The sequence below is a fragment of the Brassica napus genome, chromosome C9, assembly GCF_020379485.1.
Source record: "Brassica napus cultivar Da-Ae chromosome C9, Da-Ae, whole genome shotgun sequence".
In the NCBI taxonomy this organism is placed as follows: Eukaryota; Viridiplantae; Streptophyta; class Magnoliopsida; order Brassicales; family Brassicaceae; genus Brassica; species Brassica napus.
The window spans coordinates 47,683,353-47,692,112 of NC_063452.1; positions in this window are offsets into that span (position 1 = coordinate 47,683,353).

The window sequence follows — 8,760 nt, forward strand, 5'->3', positions numbered from 1 at the left end:
TCCTCCCTCATTTTTTGATGTTATGGAGCATCTTGTTATTCACCTGGCAAGAGAATTGGAACTTGGTGGTCCTGTGCAGTATAGATGGATGTATCTGTATGAGCGGTATATGTTCCATTTGAAGAAGATGGTGAAAAATTTAAGTAGGGTGGAAGGTTCTATAGTCGCACAGATGATCAATGAAGAAACTTCAAACTTTGCCGAGTACTACTTTCCAGCAGAAGTTCAGACCAAAAACAGAAGACCTGCTCGGCATGATGATAGAGGCGAACGGGCAACATATCATGTTACGGTTCCAGACATTTTCACAGACGTTGGACGACTTAGCGGAAAACCAAAGGACCGTCGACTTACTGAGCAGGAGCGCAGTCATTTGCAAACATATTTGCTCACCAACTGCGAAGACGTTCTTCAATATGAGAGGTAAATAAATGAGCTTACAAATTTTTATTTTAACAAGTTGAAATTTAAATCTTAATTAATTACATTATTGTCATCATATACAGGATTTTCATGGCAGAAAAGCGGTTCGAGTATAGATACGCCACAGAGGACGAACTAGAAGAAATGAAGCAGAGAGAATTTACTGGATGGATGTTTACTTATGTGAGTGCTTTAAACAAATTAAAATATATTTTATCACATATTTATACTAATTCACATTTATTGATATAACATATATATATGTGCTATTAATAGGTGTCTGCTGGTTTGGCCAGAGGTGAAACATTTGACGATTGGATACGTGAGATGGTCGTTGGACCAAACTTTGTTTCAAAGTCATATCCGAGATTTTGTACTCGAGGATATGCATTCACAACTCAGAAGAGGAGACGTTCGAGTACGACTTATGATGCTGGCGTTTGTTCTGCATCAGGAGATGATGTATACTACGGACACATACATGAGATTTTGGAAATCAAGTATTTGGGCATGGTTGGATTGCGCTGTACTGTTTTCTATTGTGATTGGCACGACAACACTCCAGATCGAGGTGTGAGAACAGATGCATTTGGTGTTACATCAGTAAATTCGAGGCGAAAGCTGCAATATTATGATCCTTTCATTCTTGCTTCTCAGGCCGATCAGGTAATTAAATGTTAATTATTCAGAATGATTCATCATCATGTGTATTAATTTATAATTTTTCGAAATGTTACAGGTTTGTTATATCAAGTACCCCCGGGTAAGGAACAGAGATGATCCATGGGTTACTGTTACAAGACTCAACCCGAGAGGCCGAGTTCAGAGAAGTTCTGAGCTGGAAGACCCACTACAACCAAGCACATCCGGCAACTTAAGTGCAGCAGAAGATTTAGCTGGAGTTGGCCTTGTAGTCGATTTAACCGACTTTGGAGAGGAAGCCGTCGTTCACGTAGAGGATGAACCAGTGATTGGAGAGTTTCACCAAGATCCATATTCAGATTCATCTGGTGATGATGACTCGGAAACAGACTACCATTGATTTTTTTTTTTTTTATAAAAATACCAAGGAAATTCCGAGGAAATTCCGAGGAACACTTGATATACCCTCTTTCCTCGGATATTAGTTATTTGGTTTATCTAGCAATGCAAAGCTGAATACGAATTAAAAACTACTCAAAACACAACCAAATAAAACGAAGAAACCATGTAAAAGAAATACGAACTCATAATTAAGAAAAAAAATAAAAAAAAAACTAAGTTCAAAATTAACAGAAAATAAGACCATAAAACGTTAGAATAGAAAAGAAAATAAAATAGCGCGGTCGAAAATCAAATGGCAATACTGGCCGGTGATAGCTCATACTCCTCGTCTCTTGCTCCAGATGTTCCTGCATCTGTGGGTCTCTTGGACCTCTTTCTTACCATGTGTGTACCACACGAACCCGAACCAGAGCTGGATGGAGAGTTGTCCCGATGAACTACATCATCCTTTTGGCAACGACACGGCCTGATACGTGAAATGGCAGCCCAGATCTTGTGTAGCATGTCGTTGTTTGTCTTTATGCTCTGATCTCTCCAATGTTGTTGCTGGCGCGAAGTGGCGTTCGGTGGAAGCTCTTGCAGCTTGTACTGGCTGGAGTCTGATGGGAGTAGCTGATGGGGTTGTGAATCATCTGGAATGGCTTGTGCAGCCTCATCTTCTCCTTCTTCATCAACCACGGCCTTGCCTTTGGTCTGATATTTTGGCGTGAAGAAGGATGGCTTGTCTACTAGTGCGGTAGCAGGGGGTAGGAACTCAACTGCAGCCTCTGAAAGTAGAGCAGTCAGGCCGATCTGAGGCAGGTGGCAGTAGAGTGTTTTCTTCGCTCGGTCCTGGAATACGTAGACGTAAGGACCATCCCGATCGATCCTCGAGTGGGGACCAGCTATGAACTCCTTACTTACTAGAGAAATGACATCCAGGTAGTTCCAAGCAATGTTGTTCGATCTGTCCAGTGCTACCTGATGGTTCTCGCAGTCTACACCCACATGTGTAAGGATCCGAGTAATCACTGCACCAAATCCACATGCATTGCTCTTGGATTTGGTTACTTTCCCCTTGTATCCTGCTAAGTTTGCGGCCAGCACCGCTCCCATGTTGAAGGCAGTAGCAGGTGGGAATGTAGAGTTTCCAAATGCCGGTAGCAAATGCCTCACACCTTGGTACAGGAGGCACAACTCCCATTGCGTGACTGATGCGGCTGTGGTTGTCCCGTATAGCAATGAGCCAATGAGGCGTGTGGCATATCTCAGTACTGGGCTCCGGATAAGTGACTCCTTTGCCTGAGAAGATCTATAAAACCCTGTGCCAATCGTTTCCCAGAAGTTCAACAGCTCTGAAGTCCAATAAAGACCAGATGTCCTCTCCCCTGCACTCAATCCAAATAGTCCGCAGAGGTCTGTGAAAGATACCTCAAAGTATACTTTCTGCACTACGAATGCCAGAAAACCTTCCTGATGGCTATCATGGACGGCTGACGTATGCAGATGCTATGAACTGGCGTACCAACTCCGGATAAGTGGGTTCGTTGAGGTTGCATAGTTGGCCTAGACCCATGTTCTGGAACAGCCCTTCAATGTCTGATTTGATTCCCAATATTGTCATCATCTCAGGACATGCGAGTTGTGTAGCCGGAACGGCTACCTTCTTCATGTTGTTGTAGTGGGTGGTATCAGACTTATCCCACTTCTTTGGCCTTTGCTTCTCTCGCTGAGACGAACCCTCTTCTTGTGTGTTCTTCTTTGCTGATGTTTTCGTGCGCTTCATTCTCTACAAAATAGAATCATTGCTCTCAACATGGTTATAATCAATTAAGAACTCAAAGCAACATGAAAATGAAAGGCGAAATCGAGTTGTGATAAAAAAAAACAAATTGAAAAAAATTCTCAATCCCTAAATCATCTCAAATCATGTTCCAAACTCGTTGATCACAGACAATTGTGTTCTATTCCATGTTTAAACATCTGTTTCATGCATATTTGATCAAGGAATCAACACGGAAATAAGAAATTCACAAAACCCAAAAAAATGCTCAAGAACACGATTTCAGAATGTGGAGATTCGCGGAGTATACCTGTCTTAGGGTGAAAACGAGTGTAGGAATCAGGTAGAGCTCGAAAAATCAAGGGGAATAGAGCCCAAAATTGTTCAAATCGGATGATTATAGAGAGAAAAAAAGGGGGGGCGAATTATAGGGGAAATCGGAGGGGATGAGAGTTCTGAGGTTTTGATCCAAAAAGTTTGGGTTTTGCCTTATAATTCTGTTTCCCGCACACGCATCGATCGATGCGTTTTTGAACAAATACGGATCGATCGATGCGTTAATAAAAAGGCTCTGGATATTTTGTTCGATCCATCGATGGGATAATCTAATCGATCGATCACATTGTTACGCTTTGGTCCATCTTAGTGATCGATCGATGCGTTTTCGGATATATATCCATCGATCGATCCGTTTATAAAAAAACTTACACGATTTTCCGAGGACATTCCGAGGAACGTTTGAGATTCTCGATCGATCGATGGGATAATCCAATCGATCGATCACATTGTTACGCTTTGGTCCATCTTAGTGATCGATCGATGCGTTTTTGTATATATACACATCGATTGATCCGTTTAAAAAAAACGCACGAGATTTTGCGAGGACATTCCGAGGAAAGCTTGAGATTCTCGATCGATCGATGGGATAGTCCAATCGATCGATCACATTGTTACGCTTTGGTCCATCTTAGTGATCGATCGATGCGTTTTTGGATATATATACATCGATCGATCCGTTTATAAAAAAAAATTGACGTATTGAAACCCCAAACACTAGTTCCTCGGAATTTCCTCTGAATATTCCGACGGAATTCCGAGGAAGTAGAGGGTTTCATCGGAATTCCCTCGGAATAATCCGAGGAAATTTCGAGGAAATAGGGTTTTTAAACCGAAAACAACGTTTTACGGTTTGAATAACACCTATATAACCCTTATTAAGTGTCTTACGTTCATTATGAAGTCAAAAATTTGTTCCTTACCGTATAATTAACACTTTTCCAATTGTATGAACGAAATCCCACAACATAAGAGAAACACTTGTACCTTTTAATGAACGGTAAAGGGAATACTTTCAATTAGTTTTGAAATTTGTTATTTCATGGTTTATGCTCATCTATACAAAGAATCCTCAATGGTATGCATTACAATTGTATAAGAAATGAAATACGGCAAAAAAATTGATGTTTTGAAACCCCAAACACTAGTTCCTCGGTATTTCCTCGGAATATTCCGAGGAATTCCGACGGATATTTATGTATCCGTCGGAATTTCCTCGGAATATTTTCATTTTACCGGGCAAATATTTCGCGAAAATTGAAATTAGAATTCCGACGGAATTCCGACGGAAATGTCCGTCGGACCCTAGGTTTTATAACCACGAGCCCCTTCTTCTTCCCCATTTCTCTCTTCTTCCTCTGCGCGACTCCTCTCTTCTCTCCGGCGATTTCCCCCTGAAATCCGACGATATCTCCGGCGATCTCCCCCTTCTCTTACACAAATCATGTAAGGACCCTATCCCACTCTCTTAGGTTCTATTTGTTAGGTTTTTGTGTAGTTTTGATAGATTTTTGTTAGGGTGATTGGTTAGGATTGTGATTTGGTTGTATAATAGGTTTAGAATTGTGATTTGGTTGAATAATTTGTTTTGTTGAATTGATTTAGAATTTTTTTATAATTTTTTTATTTTTTTGTATTTATAAAATCGATTTTTGTATATAAAATCGATTTTTGTATTTTACAAAACGATTTTTCTATATAAATTCGATTTTTTGGATTTTACAAAATCATTTTTGTATATAAATTCGATTTTTTGGATTTTACAAAACATTTTAAATATCTATAAAACATTTTTGTGATTAAAAACTATTATTTGGGATTTAAAAATATTTTTAATATATATATATATATATATTATTAAAACTATTTTTTGTAATTATTAATCTATTTTTTATTTATTAAAACTATTTTTTGTTTATTAGAACTATTTTTATATATTTATTAAATATTTTTAATATATATAAATCTTTTTTGTGATTAAATTATTTGGGATTTTTTTTAAAAAAAAAAATTAAATTATATATTTCTGTATTTATTAAATATATTTTTTTAATTTATAGGTCTCATGATGATCAGACCCGGTCTCGACAGCGTCGTGGTCGTGGTGGTACGGGGAGCCAGTCTCGGGATTCCAGCCATTTTCAGGATTCCCCTTCGCCCCACAGCTCCAACCATACATCTCCCTCTGCTGCACCCGCTCCTGCTTCTCTCGCTCCCGCTGCTGCATCCGATCATGTTCCTCCGGGTCCTCCGGGAGTGATGAGTGTTGCGGAGTTGGTTCAACAGCCCGGTCGTGACCATCTTCCGTATCTCACTCCGTATCCACATGGACGGGGTCAAACATGGTAATTAAACATTTTTTTTCTTTAAATTTGGATTCATTATTAACCGTTTGTTCTTTTTATTAGGTTCAACCGATCCGGGAACGGGATCAGCGCATGGATCAACCGTATGATGTACTCGGCCCTCGACAGGGGACATCCGACTTTCACTCACTTCCCTACCGACAAGCAGGTTCTGTGGTTTCGTCAGTTTGCGGTAAGTATTCTAATTTTTTACTTATATTTTTAATCTTTAATATAAATTTTCTACTAATGTGTTTTTTTTTCAGCAAGAGTTCAACTGGAATTCCGATGAGACGCTCTTTATCTATCACCACTTCGTCCATAAAGTTATGGACAACTATGGGAAGCAGATCCACGAGTGGAAGAAGAAGTGGGAAATCAATAAGGTTCGATTTAATTTATTAAACAATTTTTTAATTTATTAAACTATTTTTTAATTTATTAAACTATTTTTTTTTTTTATTAAAAGGTCCCAAAGTCGATGAACGACACGGTCTGGAAGGAGTTGTGTGCGCATTGGGATAAGGAAGAGACGAAAGAAACTTCTTCCACCAACTCCACCAACCGCAGGAGCGACCGTAAAGGGAAGGGCATCTACAAGCATAACTTGGGTGCTCAATCTATTGCCACTCTGGGAGATTGCATGGTAAGTTCAACCCGTTTTTCTTCAATTATTTGAGTTTCAGAATTTTAATTTATTGTGCATTTCTTCTAATTTCTAATGTTTCTTTAATTTATGTTTTTTTTCAAGGCGGAAGAAAATGATGGCGAGCCGGTTGATGATCTCGCCCTAATGAGGAGGGCGTATATCAACAAGAAGACCGGCCAGATTGATGACGGTCTTGTGAGGGACGTGGTCGACCTGGTCCAAACTCAGGTGGTAGACGAAGTGTCTCAGCTTCAAACCGAGGATGACGCTTCGACGGCTTCGACCAACTTGTCCCGGTTTCGAATCAACGAAATCGTTGAATCCGTAAGTTCTTTTTTTTTTAAAGTTCAATTCATTTATTTCTTGGTTTAATTTGCAAATTTTGCTATTTTCTATTCAGTCGGTTCCAAAGAAGAAGGGACGTTTGGTCGGTTTGGGTCGTCGCACCCGGTCGGTTCCTCCTTCTTCTGCACCACCGCCCTTTGTTGATCCAGAAGTACTTACGGCTCAGTTGAAGGACAAGGATGATCGCATATCTTTGTTGGAGACCCAGATGGCGGCTCAACAGGCGGGCTATGAGGCACAGAGGAGGCTGAACCAGCAAATGATGGAGATGATGCAGAGGATGTACCCGAACGAGGTGTTCCCGGACGTGCCAGACCCGTAGTTTTTTTTTTTCCAAAAACTCGGAATGTTTTATTTTTATTTGTGAAACTTTGAATATTAATTAATATGATTTCAATTTTAATTTTAATTTTATATTTTCGAATTTAAATTTCAAAAATTTTATTTTTTAAAAAAAATTAATATTTTTTACATTCCGAGGAAATTCATTACATTTTTTACTCGATCGATCGATGCGTTTTTGGACATAAGTCCATCGATCGATCTGTTTATAAAAAAACGTTCGGAATATACCGAGGGACACCTTTCCTCGGAATATACTGAGGGAACGGTTCCTCGGTATATTCTGAGGGACATTTTCCTCGGAATATTCCGAGGTCCGAGGGACATGTTCCTCGGAATATTCCGAGGAACATGTCCCTCGGTATATTCCTATTGATCGATGTATATATGTCCAAAAACGCATCGATCGATTAATTCCGAGGAAATATCCCGACGAAGTTTTCCCTCGGTATATTCCGAGGAGATTTCCGACAAACTAGTGATCCTCGGAATTTCCTCAGAAATTTGGTTCCTCGGAATTCCGTCGGAAATTTCCGAGGGATTTCCGAGGAAAGAAGAAATTCCGAGGAATTATTTCCGAGGACTTGTTTAGTCGGTATGTCGTCGGAATAACGATATTCCGACGAAATTCCGACGATTTTTCCCCTCAGAATCCTTGCTGTTTTCTTGTAGTGTAAAATTGTTTCTTAGTTTGTGAGATGAAAAGCGTAGATTGATTTTAAGCATGATTGATGAGAGGTTTACTTGCATCAGCTTCGTCTGCCGTGGGTGTTGAGTTTCGTCGGCGCCAGATGTTAAACAAGAAAGAGAGAAGATCTGAATATGTTAATTTCGTGTTTTGTTTTTTCTTCTCTCGTGTTTTGTGTTTCCACTCTTTGCTCAGGCTGTACAAAAGATGAAGTCTGGCTAGGCTGTCTCACTTCTCTGAAGTATTCCCTTGATTAACCTCTCCCACCAACATTTATCTTCTGATTTTGTCTTGAAGTCGAAGAGCTTCCATAAAAATTAGCTTCCATCTGCTGTTCCGCTTGGAATGGAGAGTTCTGAAATGCCGCATAAAAAACATATTGACAAATAACTAATGATTGTCAACAACTATCACTATACTAAATAGAAAATAAATCAAAGTTTTTTGTTCTGCACAAACTAAAATTTTACAACAGGGTTGTCACGGTCTTTTTTCAGGAGCAAGATCTTTTTCTTCCCAGAAACCATAGTCAATGCAATTCTTGGGAGAGAGCTATCCATGACAGAGGCTAAAGTTGCGTAGATGAAAAAATAGATCAGAAACACAGTAGAATTTTTTCAGATAAGGAAGATATGGGATAAGTTGTTGACTAATTAACAATTTCAGTTGTAGGTATGTCATTCCACTTGAATTTGCCTGATTGTAATCTTGCTTGGAGCTGCCAAATATGCTATGTTTACCAATTTCTAGGTTTGTGTTCGCAATCACTTGGAGCACCTAGCAACCTCAAAACGATCGACTTTCACAATGAAATCTGCTTTCAAAG